Below are 24,344 nucleotides of genomic sequence, written 5' to 3' on the forward strand. Positions count from 1 at the left end.
TTCACTGCCCCCATCAAGTTACAAAGCCACAGATATATCAGGAAGAGAAAGCTCCCAAATCAACATTTCTATCTAACATTGAGGCTTAGGGGAGAGATAGGAGAGGGAAAAAAGATTCCCTAAGGAATTCATTCCACTGACCCTGTCTATTCCCCTTCTTTCAGATTCTCACAGTTGAACCTATATCTTCTTTTCTCTCTTAATTAAAAAAATGGGCCGGGCGCGGTGGCTCACGCCTGTAATCCTAGCAAATCTGGGAGGCTGAGGCGGGCGAATTGCTCGAGGTCAGGAGTTCGAAGCCAGCCTGAGCAAGAGTGAGACCCCGTCTCTACTATAAATATAGAAAGAAATTAATTGGCCAACTAACATATATAGAAAAAAATTAGCTGGGCATGGTGGCGCATGCCTGTAGTCCCAGCTACTCAGGAGGCTGAGGCAGGAGGATTGCTTGAGCCCAGGAGTTGAGGTTGCTGTGAGCTAGGCTGATGCTACGGCACTCACTCTAGCCTGTGCAACAAAGCGAGACTCTGTCTCAAAAAAAAAAAAAAAATGATATTTCAGGGTCTGAAAACATTTTCAGATTAAAAACTAATTGGTTAATAAGTAAAGCCAGAAAACAGGAATCTTCACACCAAACTCCCAGACCTAGCTCACTGCAGAGAGAGACAATTCACTTTCTTGCTAGGGAAGCCAGAGGGAACTCTCCAAGGATACTTTTCAAGTTCTTCTCCCTTCCAGGGTGACTACTGGTCTGAAGCACAGAAGTCACTGACAAAGCCAGAGCAGTCAAGCTGACAGATTCCTCCTCTCAAATTAAATAACTCGTGTGTATTCCCCAAACTACGAACTCCATGTGGGCAATACTGTGTCCATTTTGTTCTTTGTTCACTACTGTACACCTAGCACCTAGAACAGGCATTTCACTGGTTACTTGCCAAACACCTAGATTGACTTCCTTTTGGTTTCTGCAGCAACCATCTACTCGCCTCCCACCAGCCTGACATCATAGCCCAACCAGATTATCAGCTCACAAATTATTATGACTTGAGGGTGCATGTAAAGGTGGAAAAAAGATGGATCAATGAACTCTTAGGAAATGCAGAGCCTGTTTTTCTTGCTATCCTGCTATGTGACAAGCAAAATCCCCACAACACTGAAACAAGGAGGCAGAGGGCCTTCCCATCTCAGAGTTTCTACCTGGAGGTGGACGGGAAATCAAGGATTGATAAAGGTGTGGACCAGCCAACACACCATTCGGTAATCCTCTAGCAATGCCTTGAACATGCCAACTGAAACAGCAGCACCCACTGAAAACAAAATGCTCACTGGCTTTCAGGGATGGGGAAAGCCAGCATATATGACCTGTTTCCTTCCTGGCTGGTTAGACACAGTTAGAGATGTGTATTGACACTGCATTTGGGTGGGTGGCTGATTCCACATAAAATAAGCCTGAGGAAGTCAGAACCACAGCTGTGAAGGTTTTGGTCTGCTCACGAGCTGGGGGTGGGCTGGGGTGGGGGCAGGATCAGCTCTCCCAGACAGCACGTCCCCAATCTTTAGATAGTATCTAGGATGCCAACAGCATCTGCCACTGTTCCACCTGGGCAAGAGAGGCCCAAGGGGAAATATGACAGAGAACACATCCCACTGGTCTGGGGTCAAGTGGTGCTTTTAAATGGCAAAAGTACACAGCATAGAAATAAAATAGTTAAACAGGCCCAGCCTAAGCACAAATATACCCATTTTAAGAATAGGTCTCCCTCAGAAGAACTGGACTTAAAGACTCATTCTCCTTTATAATTGCACTATTAGACTCAAAACCACAATCACAGAAAGGACTTGAGTTTGCTCCAAACAATATGAACCATACACCCTGCTGGACTCCCAATACCCTTTCCTGGGACAGGCCCAGAGGAAGAGGAGAAACAAGGAGGTGATCACACTGAGGTAGAGAAAGCACTAGGAATCAGGAGGCCTGGCTTCTCTACTGGCCATTTCACCACTGAGGAAAGTCAGCTCTGAGCATCTATTTCCCGTTTCTCCTTTCTATAAAATGTGAAGGTAGAATAAAGTCCCACCTCTCCCAACCCTAACATTTCATGAGCCTACATAGTCTCAACCCTAACATTTCATGAGCCTACACAGTCTCTCTTCACATACTTGGTTCGTTGTGCAAGGAGTTTTGGTAGCAGGTAGATAGCCACAGTCAAGAATCTAAATCTTCAGATAAGAGCTTATCTCACCTCACTCAGCCTTTCGAAACTCTAGGATTTGGGAATAGAATGTACATTAACACACAGGGCCTGCCCCAAATCCCCAAATTGGCAGTGAATGTGGCAGGGAAGTTACAGATGCATTCACACACATTTACACACACACACACAGGAAAGGTAATTTTATAAAATATTTGTAATGGTTTTGTACATGAAACAACTGTAACCCATCACATGAGGTCAAATGTGGAATTTTCACTTGGGGCACCATGTGAGTGCTCAAAAGTTTCAGATTTTGGAGCATTTCGCATTTCAGATTTTCAGATTAGGAATACTCAACCTGTAGTTTGAAATAGGGCAAGTGCAAAAGGAGACATTCTGTTGAATTATTTGATTAATTTGGTTGGCACAATGTAAAATCACCCAGGGATAGATCCTGTAGAGGAAATGACACTCCAGGCAGCACCATCTGCTCCTTTTGTGTTTGGCATGATCTGTATTTTTAACCTCAAGTGTAACCCTAGGTCCACCTGTAAAAGCCCTGCGGGAGCTGTTCTAAAAAAAACACTCTTTCTCCCACCTACATACTCACAGCCCCTCTCCTACCTTGCTGGCTGGCTTCCACTCCCCAGTAAGCCTTCCACTCCCCAGCCTAGCAGAAGCCTCTAAGCAGGTATACAGAACCCTGGGATGAAATTTTTCACAAGAAAAGGAAAACCTTCTGAGACCTATAAATTATATTTGATAAGGAAGGATCTGTAGGGCTCATGGTAAAGTTCTCTCTATAAAACACAAAAATGCAATTTCAAACTGACTCTTTCACATTGAAAATCCTCTTTATTTTTTTAAAGCAGCAGTACATGTGCACTGAATTTAGGCACTACTGCAACTGTCAATTCTCACCAATGTTTAAAGTTCTGCACCAAAGATTTGGAAGCAATGCTACTGCTGAGTTCAAACTTAAAACACAGGGTTATTTTTTGTTATTGTTAGCATCTTTTCTTGATTTAGGGCAATATCTGCAATACCACAGTAGGACCAAGAGATTTTGCTATAACACTGCTCTTCCTCAAACGAACTGCATAACCAAATAGAATGTTAACTTCAAAGTAAAAATAATAAAAAAGTAAAAATAATCCTAACAAAGTAAAAATATCCTAACACTCTGGGAGGCCAAGACAGGAGGATCGCTTGAGCTTAGGAGTGTGAGAGCAGCCTGAGCAAGAGTGAGAACCCGTCTTTATTAAAAATAGAAAAATTAGCTGGGTGTGGTTTTTGTCTATCTTGTTGGACAAAGGGCATGTGCCTATACCACATCTTTGTGTTTCTTTGTGGGGTGATGAAAATGTTCTAAAATTAGATTATGGTGCTGTTTGTACAACTCTGTAAGTACACTAAAAATCATTGAACTATATACTTTGAATGGGTAAATTTTATGATATGTAAATTAGATCTCAACAAACCTGTTTCTTTAAAAGATACTTATGACAAAATAAAATGCCATCCCCTCCAAAAGTCTCCTTGAATATAGAAATAATCCAGATATATAAGAAAAGATATTTAAGTCACAGTTCATCTAGTCAATGGAATATTATAAAGCCATTAAAAGTAATTATAAAGGGTATGTGCCATCATAGGAAAGTGTTTATGATATAATACTATGTAAAAAAATACAAAATTGAACACACAGGATTATCAACTAAATATGAAAAAACAGAATATATAGAAAGTAAGGTTGTGTTAGAGTGGTAGAATCATGATGATATTTTTTTCTCCTCTATTTTCCAAGCTTTCTTCTATAATCTTGTCCTAGTGTATGGACAACTTAAAAAAAAAAAAAAATCCCTCTCAGTCTTCTCAAAAATAGTTTGCATAGACTACTTACTATAATTTAAAATGAAAATGAGCAAAACCACCTTGTTCTCTTTTTCAAGTTACCTTTTTCAAACTTCTACCCACTCAGTTGAGATCAACTGAGAACCACCAAAATAAGAAAAATTAGATAAACAGGCTCTTATCCCATTCCCAGAAGCCAGTGTCATTTTACTGGCTTTGTCAGAAGTCAAAGCCTAGTCCAGCCAAAGAAAATTTCTCCAAGGACAGCCTACATAAAGGGCAATTCCACACACTGATCTTAAATTTCTGTGGGTGAAGGCAAGTCACTGCTGGCAATAGATTGGATATGGAAAGATTAGACATTCTCTCTCCTCAAGAAAGGGTGGTAAGAAAGGAGAGGCTGGGAAAGATTTCCTATTCATGTCTCTTCTCTGAGGTTTTATTTCTAATCTCCAAGTACAGGAGAAAAGAATCCTGAATAATTTAATTTTTCACCATACAAGATCCTCTTCTGAGTAATAAAAAATTGTCAGTCACCACCTCTGCCGTCTGCTAACCCACTGAGAACCTATTACTGTCATCAGGAATCCCAGGCTAACTTCCCCCCCAAATCACCAACGAGGCTCTGCCAAAAAATAAAATAAAACACTTGTGTATGTGTGAGGGAGGGGAGAGTACATTTAAGGGCACACTGCTATCAGGTAATTTTAAGGCTCTACTAACACTGGCAACAGTAACAGGGAACTACATCTGTTTCTGCTTGAGAAAAATGTTTCAGTAATATCCTGTTTCAGGAGTACTGCATGAATTCTTGGCATGCAGCCTTCAGATGTTTCAAGGGTGGCTATTTTCCTTTTTTGAGATGGAAGAGTCAGGGAAGGAGAATACATCACAGGCAACACCAGAGCCTGTGAAACCCATTTCAGTTCTCACTGCAATTGCTGCACTTCCTGCTGTCGCTGTACCCAGTACCTTCACAGAGACACAACTGTCCCCCAGCCCCGACAGCAGCACAGTTGGCCTTTCACGGCTAAAGTGACCCAGCTCAGCACCACTGTGAGGTCTACCAGCAGAGTTCCACACTCAGGTAAGAACCAGAGGATGAGACAGCAAATGGAGGAACCCTGCTAGTTTCTAGGCCAAAAACTAAAAGAGAAAGAAAAAGGACACCATCACAGACAACGTGAGCACAAGCAGCAGAAAGAACACAGGTATCTCACAGGCTCTGCCGCTGAAACCTAAGCCTTGTAAGAGGTGCCTCTTGCCCCAGAACTTCTACTTTTTCAGATGTAAGATTTTTACACAGACACTCAAGAACTTACCAAGAGTGGTAACTATGATACTGGTAGTAACCTAGTTGTCTGAGAAACTAAGGATATGGAAAAAGAGCACAAGATATGAAGCAAAAGGCAAGTTTTTATCTGGGGAACATCCAAGGGAAAAACAGCTGTTGCCTTGAATCTGAGCCAGGGTCAGAGTGAACAATCTTGATGCTCAAGGGCAGTCACCCCAGGCTCACCTGATTGCTTCTTAGGTCTGAGATCCACAGCTTCAAACACCCTTCACAAAGCCTCCAGCCTCAACCTCAAGCTGCAGCCTTCACTCCTATCAATGTGGAAATTGCCTTCCCCCTTTACAGGGAGTATTTCATTTCTCACTGCTCTAATTTCCAAGGTCCCTGCAATGTGGCAACATAACTTAAGAACATTAATATTTAAAAAATCATTCCACTAAATGAAATTTCACTACAGTAGAGTATGTGGGTGACCCCAGAATGAAACCATCTTGAAGACCAGGGGAAAGGTTCTCTATCATCACATGTGCATTTGCCCCAATGCTTACCACTCTTAATCCAAATGTCCTAATCCTCAACACTCAAATCTGCAACAAAGCAACATTTGCTCTCAAAGTTAAAAAAATAAAAAAAAGATAAGACAGAGGGCTCCTTCCTCTATTTGCTACTTCTCATCTGTCTCCTACTGCTTGATGGACTGCCCCCTAAACAAGGCTTCCCCAGTATCCAGGCAGATAGAAGAGGGAAAATGAATCCTGCTTGTCCACTTCTACTAGGAGATCGCATGTCAATTCAGGCACTCAATAAAATGCTTCATGTATGGCAATTACACAACCTGGGCCCAGTGGATCTGCTGACATTCAGGCCTGCAGGTGGGTCCTGCCACCACCACTTGTGAATAATCAGGCCTGCAGGTGGGTCCTGCCACCACCACTTGTGAATAATCCCTTGGTCAATGGGGAACTTGAAGGGAATGACAAGCACATGTGCTCTCTGGCTTTCCCTCTCTGTTGGCAAGTTGGTTCTGCATCATTCTCTCCAGTTCATTTGTTTGGTACTGGAATCAGGAAGATTATGTGCCTCACTATTTTTTTTTTTAAAGATGCTGTTATTTCTCCTGGCCTATAGAGAGACGATAAGAGTACTAACCTGGTTGTCTGAAGAGCTAAGGGATATGGAAAAAGAGCACAAGACACGAAGTGAAAGGCAAGCTTTTATGGCAAATGGACAACCATAGAGGGAGTGACAACAATGCTTAGCAGCAACAATCTTAAAAGTTCTTACTTTTAGGAATCCAGGTAAATTATTGCCTTTGGGGCAGTGTGTGCAGGTGTGTGCGCGTGCGTGTGCGTGTGTAGGGGGAGCGTTGCTGTAGGAATTGCTACCCCAGCAACAGCAAAGGAGGAAATCCCCTACCAGAAGATGCATCACTACATAAGAGCACAAGTTCAATCACCACACCCCAGAGAATGGCCAGGAAACCAAAGTTCTGAGATCTCTTCATCTGCCAGCCTGCATCTGTAACACCTCATTCCACCTTTCTCTCTCTTCTGTCTGACCAAAGTCTAGGCTTTGAGAAGGCAGGCCTCAGCCAAGAAGTTAAACTCTACCAGTTGACAGTGAGTTCACTCCCACTGAGAACCCTAGCACCTGTCCTTGTCTAGGTGTAGGTGAAGGTTTGTTTCATCTGCCATTTTTACTGAAGTATCAAAAAAAAAAAAATCACTGTAGACAAGAAGTCCTATCTATCTGGCCTCAAAATAATACTGTCCTCTGTTTAATTTATGGAGCAAAAAGTCCTCATTAAGCACCAAATGACCATTAATGGAAGCTAACAACATAAACCAAAATAAACTGCCTTAAAGACTGTGAGCTCCATGAGAGCATAGCTGCCTTCTGTCTTATTCACTGCAGTGTCCCCAATACCAAACACCGGGCCTGGTATACATTCAGTATCACATAAATACCTGGAGTACTGAATGAAATAAATGTTATGCAAACATACCATATGTGTGAACCTTGGAGAAAGAGTCAGGAATGCTCATGGTCTAAAAACACAGCCTGAAGAAGTAGTGCTTTGAGAAGGCTCTAGAAAGACTCCAGTTTCAGCTGGGCCCACACCTGTAATCCTAGCATTCTGGGAGGCAGAGGCAGGAGGACTGCTTGAGGTCAGGAGTTTGAGATCAGCCTGAGCAAGAGCTAAACCCCATCTCTACTAAAAGTAGAAAAAATTAGCCAGGCACAGTGGTGCTCGCCTGTAGTCCCAGCTACTCAGGAGGCTGAGGCAGGAGGATGGCTTGAGCCCAGGAGTTTGAGGTTGCTGTGAGCCAGGCTACTGCCCCAAGCACTCTAGCCTGGGTGACAGAACGAGTCTCTGTCTCAAAAAAAAAAAAAACAAAAAAAAAACACAAGACTTCAGTTTCGATTTTACCAAAAGGTAAACAAACTATTAACTAGCAATATAATCTAGTAGTACAGAATGTAGACTCCACCATGAGCTACTTTTGTGACTTGGGCAAGTTATTTAACCTGTCTGGCTTTGGTCTCAACTAGAAAAATGAAGATAGTAACAATGTCTACCTCAAAAATCTGTTATTAAATGAAATCAAGAAAGCAGCCAAGCCCAGCAGCTCATGCCTGTAATCTTAGCACTTTGGGAGGCCAAAGTAGGAGGATTGCTTGAGGTCAGGAGTTTGAGACCAGCCTGAGCAAGAGCAAGACCCCATCTCTACAATAAAAAAATATGCTGAGCATGGTGATGCATGCCTGTACTTTCAGCTACTCCAGAGGCTGAGGCAGGAGGATCACTTGAACTCAAGAGTTTGAGGTTGAAGTGAGCTAGAATGATACCACTGTACTCTAGGAGGGGTGACAAAGTGAGACCTTGTCTTCCAAACAAAAAAGAAAAAAAAAGCTCTTAGCACAAGGCTTGGTACACAATAAGTCCTCAAGAACTCTTCCATATTATTGTTATTGTTGTTGCTTTATTAAATATCTCCTTTACTGAGGTGCATACATATCCCCCAAACTCTGTGAACATTTTCATTTCTGGTTGAACAAGCATTTAGCTAAAAATGAAAAGCTCAGAAAACTCAGAATTCAGTGCCAAGCACATGTCTCTACTAGCCTCCACTAGATGGTGACAATTTGGGTGTGGAATTCCCAAAACAGAAAAGGTGTGTGTATGCATCATTCACATGTATTTTTTACACCAAAGGAATGAAAACAGCCAGAAATGAATTAGCCACTGTGAAGGGTAGAAAGACACAATCCTGTGTAGATCTGGAAAGGGAGTCAATACCTATGGTCTAACCGAACTGGGTAATCTCACTGCACCTCTGTACAGAGCACACACAACCCCTGTTAGCAAGAGTAACAAAGCCCAGCATGTCGCCTGCCACACAGAAAAAATTCTGTGGGAACAACAGCATTAGGCCTCTTTGCCCAGACACGAACTTCCCTCTAACCAACCAAAGATTTAATTTTGACGCCTCTTTTCTCCTGGGTCTTGCTGTCCTCATAATCATTTCCCCCACCCCACCGCCGCCCCAAACTCGTTACAGGTAACTTATTCCGCTTCAGCTGCGGGAAAAGTCAAACCCACACTAATATTTGGAGGCTCTAAAGACAAGGCGTAAAAAAATAAAGTCTATATGTACGCATACGCTTTTTTAGAAAGAAGCGATTTCGGTGAGTCCCAGCCCAGTTAACACAGAAAGTTGTTGAGATTAAAGAGCAGACCAGGCGAGGGGGCTCCAGAAAGCTGCCGTGCACACACAAGCGCGCACACACGCGGGCTCCAAGATTTCCTCAGGAAATCCACCTCTGCTAAGCCAGCCCTGCCCCAGCGCAAGACCTGCAGCTCCACTCGGCTTGAAAGAATAACAGGAATAAAGAGGCCTCTGCCTGCCTCCTCTGCACGGCCCCGCAAAGTGTCTGGCTCTCCCCGCAGTCTGGGCAGCGACGCAGGGCAGCGCGCCCCGGACTGCGGGTCAGCAAGTTCCCGGACGCAAACCGCCCTCCCCCGGCCGGGGCACGGCCGACACCGCCGCCCGCAGTCCTGCCGGGCCGGGCCACGCCAGCGCGGGGCTCCCGGCGGCGCCGCTCGCGGCCGGGTGACAGCGGGCCGGCGCGCAGACGCGCGGGGAGCAGCCGGGGCCGGCCCGGGTTCCGGCCAGCGTCCCTCCCGGGCGGTGCGCCCTTACCCCGCGCCCTGACAGCCGCCGGACGCGCCACTGACACAATGCCGGCCCCGTCGCCCGCGGCCGCCGTGACAACTCACCCGGGAGCAGGCGGAGACCACCGGGAGGGGGGCGCTCGCAGCTTCCGCGCCGCCGGATCCGCTCCGCCGCCTGCGCGCGCCCGCAGCCCTTTCGGGTCTCGGCGAGGCCCCGCGTGCCCTTGTCTGGCTCGCGCTGGCCGGCGCTGCAGGAGGAGGAAGCGGGCGGGCGGGAGGGAGGGAGGCGGCGGGGCGGTCGCCGGCTTGGGAGAAGGGAACGCTGCGGCGGCGGCGGCGGCGGCGGCGGCGCCCGCGTCACTGGCCCAGCTGTACGGCGCGGGCGGGGGAGGCCCGGCGGAGGGGAAGGGGCGGGGAAGGGGCGGAGCCGGCGCGCACGCAGCAAGCGCCGGCGTCGCGCCGCCGAGACCGCCCCGCCGGGAAGCTCCGCACGCACGCGCCGCGGGCCGGGCTGTGCGCCCGCGGGAGGCGAGACCGCGGTGGGAGCGCGGCCTTAAAGGGACAGTCACGCCGACTGCGCTGGAGTGGATCGGGCGGTGGCAGCGGCTCGCTAGCAGTGCCCTGCGTTTCCGGTGCGCGCTCCAGTTCCTTTACTATTATGTTTATTTGGATTATTCGGATTATTGGATTGCTATTATTTGCAAAGAATCGAATTGCTCTCAAGTTTACGAGGCTCTTTGACGCATGTTGCCTCGTTAGATCTTGAATCGCTCGCCTGACCTATCTCGGAAGCGGGTTATTATCTCCCTATTAAGCAGAACTCCTCAAACTATGGTTTGCAGTCTGCTAACCTTAAAATTGCCCCAGGGAGCCGGTGGGTGTGAAATGCATATTTGGGGCCGCACCTACGGCCATTCTGATTCACTAAAGCTAGGGTCAGACTGGGAGTCTATCCTATTTTAGTAAGCATTCAGAAGTGATCCTTAAGCATTCTCAAAGTACACGACGGATCTCAATGTTGAGAAAACTGATGTTCAAGGCATGGATGGGAAGGGCTAGAAACCCGCCACCCTCCTTTGTTTCCTCTTCCTGAGCTTTGCCTCCTGAGGCTGTTTGCCGGCATACACCTTGTGAGTAGTCTGAGCACTGTCTGGCTACATCACTTACTGGTGACCTCTCACTTCCGCCCCGGCAGGCAGATCTGTCCTCGGTTTGTGTTTCCGAGGCGGTGGCAAATGGAGAAAAGGAGGGAAAAAGAAAGGAAAGGGAAGAAAGCAGGCATGGACTGTGGCTTTTTATCTTTGTGCCCCAGGGCCTTTGTGCCTGTCTCAGAGGTGCTTAATAAATGTTGAGGCCCTCCTACTTGAGAATCAGTGGCAGAATCCATGTTTTGTCTTGGCTGCAGCTTGGGTCAGGCAAGCCTCTCTTAGATGCTCTTTGTATTCACCCCCTCATGTTCTCTCACTAGGCCTAGTTCTAGTAGGCAAGCTTTCAGGAACAGAGCCGTGAATTAACAGGGCATGTCCTTGAAGTAGCTCTGAACAGGCCAGAGTGCCCTCCCCCATGCACACACTCCCATCCCCAAGAGAAGCCGTCCTCTCTGGGCGCCACAGCAGCTATGGCTTGTTACTACCCTTTCCATAAGCCTATCCTTGCCCTGCCTTCTCTCTTCCCTGCCTTCTTGGGCCCAGACTCACTGGAGAAGATGGAGGAGAAGCTTTCTGCCCATTTCCCTCCCTCTATTGGGGCTGCACTGAAAAGCAAGAAAAGCAAACATCAGAACTGCCTGGCTCTGCAGCAGAGCTCAGCAAAACCTGTGTGAACACCCCAGGCAGACCCAAGGCTCAGAAAGGAGACAAGGGCGGAAGGAAGCAAGGGAAAGGGTGGAGGAAGAATTGGAGAACACAAATGGAAAGAAGGAGGAAAAAAAGAGAGGAAAGGGAAGAAAGCAAGCACCAATAGTGCAGGTCAGACCTTCCCAAGGCAGCTGAGCTCCAACTGGCCACTAACAGTCTCAGTGACTTTATAGGAGACTTGCCACCTCTCACCTTGAAAAACCGATACTGAGACCCTATGCAGATCTGTGAATCACTACCTAAAAATCCTCTCCAGGCCCCCAGCATCCACAGAAAGAAATCAAATTCATGAGCAAGCACTGTGTCCAGTGTTCTCCACAATCTGGCCCAAATCCTCTCCAGCCCTCCTCACACCCCACATTTCAGCCTCCCCAATCCACCTGCTTGTCTCTAACAAGCTACGATTGTCATAGCTCAGTCCCATACCAACTGTCATAGCTCAGTCCTATACCACCGTGCCCATGCTGTTCCCTCTACCTGGAAGGCCTTTCTCACTTACCCTTCACAACTTCCCAAAACTTCTCCTCCTGCCCTTCTGTTGCACTTTGGGTAAGCCTCAGTATAGCATTCATTGCCTCCTGCTTTGTATTGCCAAGGTAAGGATGAGTCTCTTTTGTAAATGCTGGCTCACTAGCTTTTCCTCTCCCCCCTTCCCCTCCTGCCTAGTGTTCCACTGGCCTCCTCTATAGAGCTGAGCAAAGGCCCCTGTTACATTCTGCTTATGGGCCTTGCTCATCTCACCTGCAAAATGGGGAGGGTACTTCCTGGCCTAGGGGAAATATTATCTTTATGCCACTGAAGATTTCCCAAGATAAGGATTAAGAATAATTTAGCCACATTTGGTGGCACAACCTGTAGTCCCAGAGACTTGAGAGGCTGAGGCAGGAGAATTGCTCAAGCCCAGGAGTTTGAGGCTGTAGTGTGCAATGATCATGCCTGTGAATAACCACTGCACTCCAGCATGAGCAATATAATGAAATCCCATCACTAAAAAATAAAATATAAAATTGTACATCTAAATGTACAATTCAATGGTTTTTAACATATTTACAGAGTTGTTTAGCTATCCCCACAATCAATTTTAGAACATCTTCAAGATCCTAATGTACCCATTAGCAGTCACTCCCCATCTCCTTCCTCCCCACCACCTTCCCTATCTCCCGCCCTAGGCAAGTAATAATCTACTTTCAGTTTCTATAGATTTGCCTATTCTGAACACCTCCTAAATAGAATCATGCAATATGTGGCCTTCATAATTGATTTTTTGTTTCTTATACCTAACATAATGAATTTTAAGGCCAGAGCTAATTTTTTAAATTTTCACTTATGTATTCAGACCCTGCCTTAGTCTAAAAGGACTTAAGATGCCTCTTTGAACTAATATTCCTGGGTCCTTCCAGATTTCTAGTACACATCTAAATACTCTTAATCTAGCCACTGGAAGCTGGCTTAGGGGTTAGATTGGTACCAGCTGGTGGTGAGTGGAATAGCCAACCATCCCAGTTTGCCTGGGACAAAGGGAGTTCCTGGCACATGAGACCTTCAGTGCTAAGACTAAGGCAGTCCTGGGCAAACCAGAATGAGTTAGACACTCCTGTGGTAAAAGTCAGGAGACATGCCACTCCTTCTTCCCCTCCCAGGTATCTAACAAGGAGCCTGTGCCTTTATCACTTGCTGGCGGGACAGAGAAGGTTGACTCTCTCAAAGTGAGAGAAAAGGTTCAGAATAAGCACATGTTATCTCTGTTGCTATGGTTATTACATACAGTAGCAATAATGATAGCAACTATATAGAGAGCACCTACTGTGCACCAGGTACTTAGTAGGGACTTCTTTATACATGTAACCTCTAATTTTGGCACCAATCCTTCAAGTTAAGTATCATTGACACCATTTTACACATGAGGCTCAGAGAGATTTTTATGACTTATCAAAACCACAAAGTATGTATGTTGCAAAACCAGAATTCATTCCTGTTTGTCTGTTGCAAAGGTCACACTTTTCCAAAGAAATCATGAGACTCCTCCTACTAATCCCAATAAAAATAGTAAGTCATGTCCCAAATTGTGCTTCTGTATCTCTTGATCTTTTTTAAAGTGCTTTTTTGTATACCAGCTTATTTTATCCTAACAACATCCCCATAAAATGAAGAGACATTATTACCTTCAGTTTTACCTATGAGGAAGTTGGGGCATTGTGAGATAACTGGCTTGTCTGATCTCATACAGGAATTAGCACAGGTTTCATGTTTCAATTCAAGATTCTTTGGGCAGCTTTCAAAGCCCCATGAAAGTAAACCTGGTTGACTGCCCAGGAAGTGTAAGTATTCAGGCCACTCACCCCAGAAAGTCAGAGTCCCAGATGTGTGGGCTGCGGTGATGGGTGGGGGTAGGGTAGGCCAGAAGGAGTTGAGGGGTAGCTTCCACCCTGGAGGAAGAAGATCCTGAGCCCAGGTGGTTTTCTGGATATGTGAGCCTGCACATCACCCAGGGCACCCTTCCTTGGAGCTTGTTGTTAATAGGAGCCTGTGGGAGCCAGGTTTGGTGGCCTAATCCCTCGTTGGCCACTGGTCAGAGAGGGTCTTTGTAGAGGTCAGAACTCAGAACTCAGACCCAGGCTACCCAGAGCAGCAACTGTGGTTCCCTGCTTACCACAACCCTAATCCCAGCCCTAGAAAATGTGCACCTTTACTTGATGTTCTTGGATTACAAAATTACAAAAAAAAAAAAAGAAAGAAAAGAAAATAGGCACTTGAGGCTGCCTAGTCAGCAACTATATGTAAGAGGACAACCCAGCCCCTCCTGCTTTTCTGTAGCACTGAATAGTCCTTGCCAGCATTTCTGTCTCTGACCTAGACCAGGTAAACTGGTAAAAAGTGTTGGCCCCGTTTTTCACACAAGGAAAAGCCAAGGTAGAAAGGGAGCATCTGCACACTGTGTCCCCATATGGTAACCCCAATGGAAGAAGGATGAATTCCAGATCCCCCTGCCTACGGGTGCCAGCCAGCTGATGACCTGCCACTCCTCCCTGCCCTTTGCCCAAAGGCTGGGCAGTGCCTCTGGGAGAGTCAGCAGGGAAGGGGGAGGGGACTGGAGACAGCCCCTGGCCTGAGGCCTTTCTAGTCAGCCAGCCTTACAGCCATCTCCTCCACTGCTCCCGGTCCTTGACCCTGCTTTCCCTCTGAGACTTCCTTCCCCCAGGCTGCCCTGATGGATCATTTTCAAGTGATTTAATGGTGAAAAGAAGGGGCTGTATGGATGGAAGAATGGTGGTGCCCTTTCAGATTGCCTGGGGAGGCAGACCCGGTGCCTCAGCAGGGCTCTTGGCTCCAGGACCTGTTGGCTGGCCAGGGATGGGACACTCTGGCTGTAACCCAAGGTGCAGCTTCCCCCCAGCTATGTTAATCAACACCCCCCCACACACAAAAAAGCTCCAATTGATTAAGTATGTACTGTCTGCCAGGCACCGTGCTAATAGTTTTACATATATGATCTCATTTAATCCTTGCAGTAACCTATGAATAGGTATTAATACTATTATCTCCATTTTGCAGATGAAGAAACTGAGGTACAGAAAGTTTAAATATAAGGCCAAGGCCACAGTTACTAAGTAGCAGGGCCAGGCCTGCCTGCTTCTTAGGGAATGCAACTCTGGCACTATAAAAAGCAAACGTGATTTTTAAAAGGAGACCAGACCAGGTTACCTGCAGTGGTGTGCTAAAGCCTGCTCGTACTGTTTCTCAAGAACCAGTTGTAAGATTTCCAAGATTTCTATGAATCAGTTATTAAATACAGCCTTTATTGAAAATTAAATTACATATGTAAAATTAAATAAATTATAATGTTAATGTAATAAATGCTCAAAATTTACCACTTTCTAATTATTTTACTACATTGTACTCTATGCTTTCAAGTTCATTTACATCTATTATATCTGTGCAGTCGAAATACTATATAATAGTATGCTACTTAGCATCTCTTCCCACCTCCACATTCAGTGACATCACATTGATAGCTTGAAATCAGACATGGTAGAAATATTTACACCACTGAAATGAGCAAACACTATAAATCAGCTCCCTACCCCCAGAACAAATTGTTAAACATTTACAACTGAAATGTGAAACATTTTATAACTGGGAAACTGAAAGCTTCCAGCACGTGTCAACCAGAAGTCAACCTTCCAGAAGTCAACCCATAGGAATCGCCCCAGTGGCCCAAATAACTAAGCTCCCAAGAGAGCCAGTGGGGTGAGTGAGCTTCGGCAGCACATAGAGGACCCCCAGGAGTCAGCCAGCCCCCAGAGACTCTCCATTTAACAGGGAAGGTGGGTCCACAAGCCAAGCAAGAAATGTTTAATGCCCCAAAACTGTGTTGGTTCCATCTGCCTCCATTAAGAGGCACCATAAAGATTTCTTTTTATTTTATTTTATTTTTTTCATTTCCTCCCAATAGAGGTGGATTCCCAGGTACCAAGGAAAATGAAGGGGCAGGAACCTGAGAGGAAGCCAACCTGGAAGGAGGGGCCACTGGTCCCCAGTCCCTTGTGAATGCCTGGCCTCTAGTGGTGGGAGTGAGAATGCAAGCCTCTGCCCCCCAACCCTAAGGAAAGATTCTCAGACTCTCTCCCTCCAAAGAGCACAGCCATGGCATTCCCCAGCCCAGAGCACAGGACAGCAGGGACGAACCTTGTGGACACACAAATAAACAATGGAAAGAAGCACCTGCTTCAGACTGTAGGGTCTCAACCATTCCCTCAGAACCTGTGCCTCCTTTGGGTAACAAGTATTTTATGAGACCCCCCTCCCCCACTACCAGGAAATGAAAATGGCAGATAGTATAATCTGCCCACACACATATTTGCAATTAATAAATAAATACATGTATATGTTCACCAAAAGACACGCACAAGAATGTTCATAGCACTGTTATTCATGATAGCCAGAAACTGGAAACAGTGCAACTGTCCACACAATAGAGTTGATAAATAAGTTGTGATATGCCCCATGACAAGAATGAACAAACTTCTGATTCATACAACAACATGAACGAATCTGAGAAATATAATTTTGGCTGAAAGAAGCCAGACACAAAACAAGTATGCAATGTATGATTCCACTATATCAAGTTCAAAGGTAGGCAAAATTAATTTAAAGTATTAGAAGTCAGGCCGGGCGTGGTGGCTCACGCCTGTAATCCTAGCACTTTGGGAGGCCGAGGCGGGCGGATTGCTCAAGGTCAGGAGTTCAAAACCAGCCTGAGTGAGACCCCGTCTCTACCAAAAATAGAAATAAATTAATTGACCAACTAAAAATATATATACAAAAAATTAGCCCGGCATGGTGGCGCATGCCTGTAGTCCCAGCTACTCAGGAGGCTGAGGCAGTAGGATCGCTTAGCCCCGGAGATTGAGGTTGGTGTGAGCCAGGCTGACACCACGGCACTCACTCTAGCCTGGGCAACAAAGTGAGACTCTGTCTCAAAAAAAAAAAAAAAAAAAAGAAGTCAGGATAGTAGTTATCTTTAGGAGGAATTATGACTTGGAGGCACCATGAGTGGACTTTCAGGGTGCCGAAAATGTTCTGTTTTTTGATCTGAGTGCTGTTTATACAGATGCGTTCATTTTGCAAAAGTTCATAGAGATGCACCCTTGTGATTTGTTAACTTTTTTTGAAGTATGTAGTTATTCAATAAAAAGCTTACTAAAAAAACAATCAATTAATACATGTCATAACTATCATATGAAGAAGAAAGAAAAGGCTGCTTGCACCTTGAGCCACTGCCACTGCAATTACAAGTGCAGGCAGATGTGTGGTGTCAGTGACACAAATGCCTGGAACAATGTTGCTGTCATTTTCTGAAATGCTGAGCTCTCAGTAAAGTGCTGAAAAATAAAGCACAATCTTCTTGTAGTTGCATTTCTGATCATCGTAACAGGTTTTTTTTACTACATTAAAATCCTGTGGGGGCTTAAAAGTCTGTGGTACACAGCACGGTTCTTTGCTGTGCAGGGCTCTCCTGTCCATTGCAGACTGCTTTGTAAACACTGGGCCTGCATCCATATGGTCAGGAGCCCCCTGCATTTAATGCAGCCCCCTCCTGACCTTCATTTGCTTGGTCCTACCATACCTTTGCTGATCCTGGAGGTTAGAGCCAGATCATGGGTCTCTCTCCTGGTAACTATGGAACCCTGAGGAGGACCAAAAATTCCCAAGAGGGGATTCAAAAATTAATTCTGAAATTGTCTTGCTCGTTAATAATTGGTTTATCCTAAGCTTCTGTTTTGTTTTTTACTTTATCTTTGAGATGGAATCTCCCTCTGTCATTCCAGCTAGAGTGCCGTGGCGTCAGCCTAGTTCATAGCAACCTCAAACCCCTGGGCTCAAGTGATCCTCCTGCCTCAGCCTTCTGAGTAGCTGGGACTACAGGCATGCACCACCATGCCCGGCTAAATTTTTCTATTTTTAATAGAGATGGGGTCTTGCTCTTGCTCAGGTTGGTCTCGAACTCCTGACCTCAAGGGATCGTCCTACCTCGGCCTCCCAGAGTGCTAAGATTACAGGCATGAGCCACTGCACCCAGCCTATCCTAAACTTCATATGAAAGTGTTGTTTTCCATTGAATACAAGAACTTTTCAATTTAATTTCTCTTTCTACATCTATGAATATTTTCTTTCCAATTTTGCAGCACTTTTCAAAACTGCTGAAGATTCTGAACTCTTTGAAAAGTTCTAATAATTCACGGATATGCTGTATTGCAATGTCCATATATATGTGCTTTTATTTTGCAATAATTTGCTAACAAAATTATTGCCTGAGGGCCAGCAATTCCTGTCCTGGAGCTCAGACCTAAGAGTTATTATTTATGAAGCTGGGGACAGATAACATCATGGGTCCTCACATCATGGGTCCTCCTGCTGCTACCTTGTGTAGTCCTTTCTCTTTCCCATGGTTGCTGCTGCTGTCACTGTCACTGCCACCAGCCTGCACTCAGGCTCTGCTAACCTTGGGGCCCAGCAGTACTTCAGACTGTCTGGGGCACAAATGTGCTTGTAGGGCCACCAGGCCCTTTTCTCTGTGTTCCTGATGCCTGCCCCACCCTGTGTGTGTTGTCACCAGGCACCTAATCTCTGCTGCTCACATCCATGCTGCATTGAGCCATTGGATTTCACTTATAAAATGCAAGTTCAGAGATAAAATTATTATGGAGACTGCAGAGCATTAAACCAAGGTAGGGTCCTCCCGAGCACAAGATCTGGTACAACTACACAGGTTGCATGCGTAGGAAATTGGCCCTGCACTGCGTAGTGATAGGCAATGTGTGAGATGGAGTTTAGTGACAGCATGAGAAGCCATCAGCCTCCCAGAGGCAGCAGGAGCCTATAGAACAGGAGCCGGAAGACTCTGAGGGCAAATGTGGTGTCAATTTTAGAACTTACGCAGAGGCATCCCCTGCACAGCTTCATGGGGGACTGCCTGCTCTGTGTCCTGGAGGAGACAGGAGTCCCTGGGTTGTGGCCAAAAGCCTGTCCACAAAGACTGCTGGTTCCCACAGTAACTTAGGGAGTGACCCACCTGCCACAAGGCCCCCTACATCTCATCACCGCTAACTCCCTGCACTTTCTCTATTTGCTGCTAGTACATCTATTCCTTTTCCTGACTTCCTTGCAACTTTTTCTCTCCTCTTGCTTCTCTTTTGACTCTTGCCAAGTGCCTGCCCTACCCACTTTTGCATATTGCTGGGGGAAGGCCCAGATCTTCTTTGGTGGTAAGAAATACTTTCAGAGAAAAATTAATTTCAGGGGAACTAGAAGGATGAAAACCCCTCTTCCAACAGCCAAAAATAAATGGAAAAAATATGACAAAGGGAAACTGCCCTCAAAATGTAAATACCTTTTGAAGGCTTCAATGAAATCCAAGTCTTCAGCCTTTCAACAGCTTGCAGGGAATGTCATCGCAGTTTCTAAAGTAACCGTCCAAGAACAAGCCGGGATCTTGAGCTAAGGTGACAGATGACAGCACAGAGAATTTGCTCAGCTAACGGAACACCCTAGCCCAGACACACATTGTCCGTGATGACGCTGGGGCTGCAACTTCTAACAAATTACATGTGTGCACGAGGAGCATGTTCACATTCGTAGCAACCCTGGAAGGCAGGGATGATTAGCCCTACTTTAGTGACAGGAAATAAGAGCTCAGAAACATTAAGTGACTAGCTCAAAGTCACCAACTATTAAATAGTAAGTGTCAGAGCCAGGATTCAAACCCAGGTCTGCCTGACTCCAAAGCCAATGCTTTTTTCTCTACACTGTGGGATGTGTCTTTTTCCTAAAGCTGCCTTAAGCAGGTCACTGTCATCATCCAAGTGTATCCCTCATTCTGTCTTTTCAGGTCTCCTGGCCTCTCCTTTTCGCTCCCTTCTTCTTTGCCCTGACTCAGCTACCCAGTGCTCAAACTGGCAATGGCAGAATTTCAGGCATGCCCAGGGAGAGTCTCTTCTGGATGGCATATCGCTCTGGTCCCTTTTAAATCACCTGTTCCAAAAGGCAGCACAATCAACTCTGTCTGACCAGAGCAGCAGGGCTTTGTGTGCAAAAACATGGTTAATGGAAATGGTGCCTACATTATTTCTACCATTTCTCCAATCCTGACTCCTTTGCAAATTTGGGGCATTAAGTTGTTCCCATTTTTAAAATGGGGAGGCTGAGTGTAGAGCTGAAAGAGGGAGGAATATCCATCGAGTACTGTGCGAGTGAGGCGTCAGGGAGGTGTTCACATGAGCACTTGTTCTGTGCCCTTTCTTTCACATTTGAAATGATTCACTGTGATTCTAATCTTCTGGGGGACTGAGTGGGCTCCCCTGGGAAATCCTGACAGCTGACCATTCATTCCTCATTCTCTCAACCGGTGTAGTCTGCGGCCCTTTGTTCATGGTTTTTTGGACTATCCAAATCCCAGCCCATGCCTGCTGCCTGCCCAGCTCTCTGAATGCTGTCAATCCACAGCCAACATCTGCTCCAGGGGCTTAATCCAGCATTTGGAAGGCTTCTCTTCCAAAATCTCTGGCCTGGCACCACTCCCAGCCCTAGTCAGCAAAGAGCTGCGCTGTTCCTGTGGCTTTTCCAGCAATGGCTTTGTACGGCCTAGGGAGCGGCTTTGATCTCTGTGTTGCCGGGAAGGGCTGAGAATGAAGGAAGGAGGTACAGAGACGAGAAGAAAGGAAGGCCTGCACACACTTGTTCAGACTCAAGACCTTCCACCCAGCACCTCAGGGCTCTGTACAGCCCCAAGGAGTCAACAGACGTGATTTACACATCTAAAATTCAACTTTGATACTAACCCTCAGGCAAAAATAGTTGTCAGTTCCAGCAGTATGTAGTGGAATTTGGAGTTAAGGAGGGTGTCTATGAATGCACCTTTTTATCTTTTGGAGTTAGGGAATGTCTATGAATGCACCTTTTCATCTAGTTATGGGCCATTTAAATATCATGTGATCCTATTAACAAAGACACTATTGCTACATTACTGCTGGGTTCCCGGCTTCATAGATTATTCTAAAGTATCGCTCTGTGATATACCTCAGGAGAGGACAAGACTTGTATGACAGATGATGACACAGACACTCAAAACCCAAGAGGTAATTTGACAAAGGTCACGGCCATTATGCAGAGAAAACCACATAATTAACAATCCAGTGACTCTGCAGGCTCCAAAATTTAACAAACTCAGGAAGCCAAGTTCCCCAAATGTCACTGTGGCCTCAGAACCTTGCAGTGGGCCCTCCAGACTCTTCTACCCAGTGCCAGCCCCCAAGAGCCCTCTCGCTCTCTCCCACTGGGCCCCTTGGTAGCCTCTGTAGAAGCACTGCGTGTTCACTTGGTGAAACTATCCTGGGATCTCTCAGGCTACCTGCACCACACACTCTCTGACAGCTGGACTCAGGCTCAGCCCTCGGACTCCAGCCCTCCTGATGTCCAGGTCTCCCCAGGGTCCCTCGGAGCCAAGACTCTTGGTAACTCCCACCCCCATCCCATCCCAACCCTTATAGGACTGGCTCTTTCTTTTTTCTTTTTTTTAAATAGAGACGGGATCTCACTCTTGCTCAGTCTAGTTTCAAACTCCTGAGCTCAATCAATCCTCCCACCTCGGCCTCCCACAGTGCTAGGATTACAGGCTTGAACCATTGCCTGGCCAGAACTGACTCTTTCACTGGGTTCTGGAACAGGTTTAGGTGAAAGTCCATCACCTCTGATTGGTCGTTTTCTGCAAATCCTCCAGGGTGCCTACAAGTCTTATTTTCTCTCTCTGAAACTAGCATTACTGGATGGAAATACTGTCTCATGCTCCTTAAGCCAGCCCTGGATAAGACCAAGACATCCTCCGTCCCTATAGGCTTAGCAGGGTCCTCCCCTCTCACTGCCTCTGTGGTAAGGCACTGCTTCTCTCCACTCCACACCTGAGAGGATCTGCAAGACTCAGACCTTGGAAAAGATACTCGGGCTCAGTGGGGGCCATGCCCACCTACCCAGCCAGCCAGCCACATGCATGCAAAGCATTTGTTCTTCAGATGATCTCTTTGCTATCTTGAGGCCTCACCTTGGTGTTTGTCTGTATGTAATGTGCTTGTTAATGTGCTTGTCCTCACCTTGGTGTTTGTCTGTATGTAATGTGCTTTACTGTATGTAAACGTGCTTGGGCGTGAGTGTGTTTAGGGAGAGCATACCCATTCTTGCCCAGCCTCAGTTCCCTCCACTCTGCATTGCCCAATCCTCACACATTTACAAGAACCTGCTGTAGGCGTTACAGTTATCTGGCTGACTTCCAAGCACCAGCCCGGCCAGCTCATTTCCCATCAGATCTTCTCTGGGAGCAGTGAGGAGGGTATTCTCCAGCAACTGGCCCCCTCCCCAGGGACAACTGCTGTTAGCTAGTCTTTGTACATCTTTTCAGAGATAACATGGCTTTGAGCTGATCTGGATTTTAATCCTGGTTCCATTAATTAGCTGAAGTTATAGGATATAGGTGTAAACCAGAGCTCACTTCTGCTAAATGAATCATTGTTATGTATGAAACATCTTTAAAATCCCCAGTTAAATTATCGTCTATCCTTAACAAGAAATACTATGCAGGTACTAAAATCAAGTAGAAAGTTCTTTATGTAACGGTAGGAAATGTCTTTAAGATATATTAGGTGAAAAACGCAAGATGTGCTTATATCACTTTTTGTTTTTTAAAAAATGGTGGTTATACATACATATATCTGCTGTTTGTACTAATTATCTCTCAAAGCATAAACAACAAACTGATTTTGGTGCCACTGAGTGGAAAAACTAGGAGATAGGAGTTGCAGGATATTCTTACTGGACTGTTTGAATGTTTTACCATTTTTATGTGTTTCCTATCTGAAAATAAAATATTTTAAAAATGTTTTTAAAAAGTCCACATCCTTTAATCCAGTAATTTCACTTTTGTGACTCCATCCAAATGAACTCAATGGAAGTATAGACCAAATAATTGACACAAGATAAGCATCATTTATAAATAGTGAAACACTAGAAATAAACAATGTCTTATATCAGGGGAATAGTTACATAAGCTATAGTAAAAATATACAATGGGGCCGGGCACGGTGGCTCACGCCTGTAATCCTAGCACTCTGGGAGGCCGAGGCGGGCAGATTGCTCGAGGTCAGGAGTTCAAAACCAGCCTGAGCAAGAGCGAGACCCTGTCTCTACTATAAATAGAAAGAAATTAAGTGGCCAACTAATATATATAGAAAAAATGAGCCGGGCATGGTGGCGCATGCCTGTAGTCCCAGCTACTCGGGAGGCTGAGGCAGGAGGATCGCTTGAGCCCAGGAGATTGAGGTTGCTGTGAGCTAGGCTGACTCCACGGCACTCACTCTAGCCTGGGCAACAAAGTGAGACTCTGTCTCAAAAATAAATAAATAAATAAATAAAATAAAAAATAAATAAATAAAAATATACAATGGAGTTTTATTCAGACAATAGAAAGATGTTTACACAAAGTTCTCTATGTCACTGGGAAATGCTTGTGATATAATGTGAAAAGAAGGATGATATTTATTTATTGTATTTATTTATTTACTTACCTATTTTGGAGACCAGGTCTTACTGTGTCACCCAGGCTAGAGTGCAGTGGCATTATCGCAGCTTCGAACTCCTGGTCTCAAGTATTCCTCCCACCTCAGCCTCTCCAGTAGCTGGGATTACAGGTGCACACCACGTCTGGTTAACTTTTTTCATTTCTTGTACAGACAGCGTCTCACTATGTTGTCCAGGCTGGCCTTGAACTCCTAGCCTCAAGTACCACGATACTCCCACCTTGGCCTCCTTAAATGCTGGCATTACAGGTGTGAGTCACCATGCCAGCTGGTATTTATTTATTTAGACAGAGTCTCACTCTGTTGCCTGGGCTAGAGAGCCGTGGCGTCAGCCTAGCTCACAGCAACCTCAAACTCCTGGGCTCAAGCAATCCTTCTGCCTCAGCTTCGCGAGTAGCTGGGACTATAGGAATGCACCACCATGCCTGGCTAATTTTTTCTGTATATTTTTAGTTGGTCAATTAATTTCTTTCTATTTTTAGTAGAGACGGGGTCTTGCTCTTGCTCAGGCTGGTTTCGAACTCCTGACCTTGAGTGATCCAGAGTGCTAGGATTACAGGTGTGAGCCACCACGCCTGGCCAATTGGTATTTATTTATTAACATTTATCAAATGTATAACTTAGGTTTGTTCAGGCACAGTTTTTAGTATTTATAAATATTATTATCTCATTTACTACTCAAACAACTCTATGTGGTAGATACTAATATTATCCTCACTTTTCAGACGATGAGACTGAGGGATGAGAGGTGGAGTCCCTTGCTCAGGGCCACACAGGTAATAAGGGGCAGAGCCAGGAGTTAAGCCCAGGCCAGGCACTCCAGATCCCACCTCTCACCACTCCCTT

The 24,344-nt window shown here is 45.6% G+C and overlaps 1 protein-coding gene across 1 annotated transcript in view; it reads right to left on the reverse strand.

The window, feature by feature from the left end:
• Positions 1–9,874, reverse strand: part of SUSD6 (sushi domain containing 6) — an 89,389-nt gene extending 79,515 nt beyond the window's left edge. The window contains exon 1 of the mRNA XM_012781168.3: positions 9,626–9,874. The gene's annotated coding sequence lies outside the window, so the exon portion shown is untranslated. The remainder of the gene's footprint in view (positions 1–9,625) is intronic.
• Between the last annotated feature and the right edge of the window lie 14,470 nt (positions 9,875–24,344).

Source organism: Microcebus murinus, chromosome 6, assembly GCF_040939455.1.
Source record: "Microcebus murinus isolate Inina chromosome 6, M.murinus_Inina_mat1.0, whole genome shotgun sequence".
NCBI lineage: Eukaryota > Metazoa > Chordata > Mammalia > Primates > Cheirogaleidae > Microcebus > Microcebus murinus.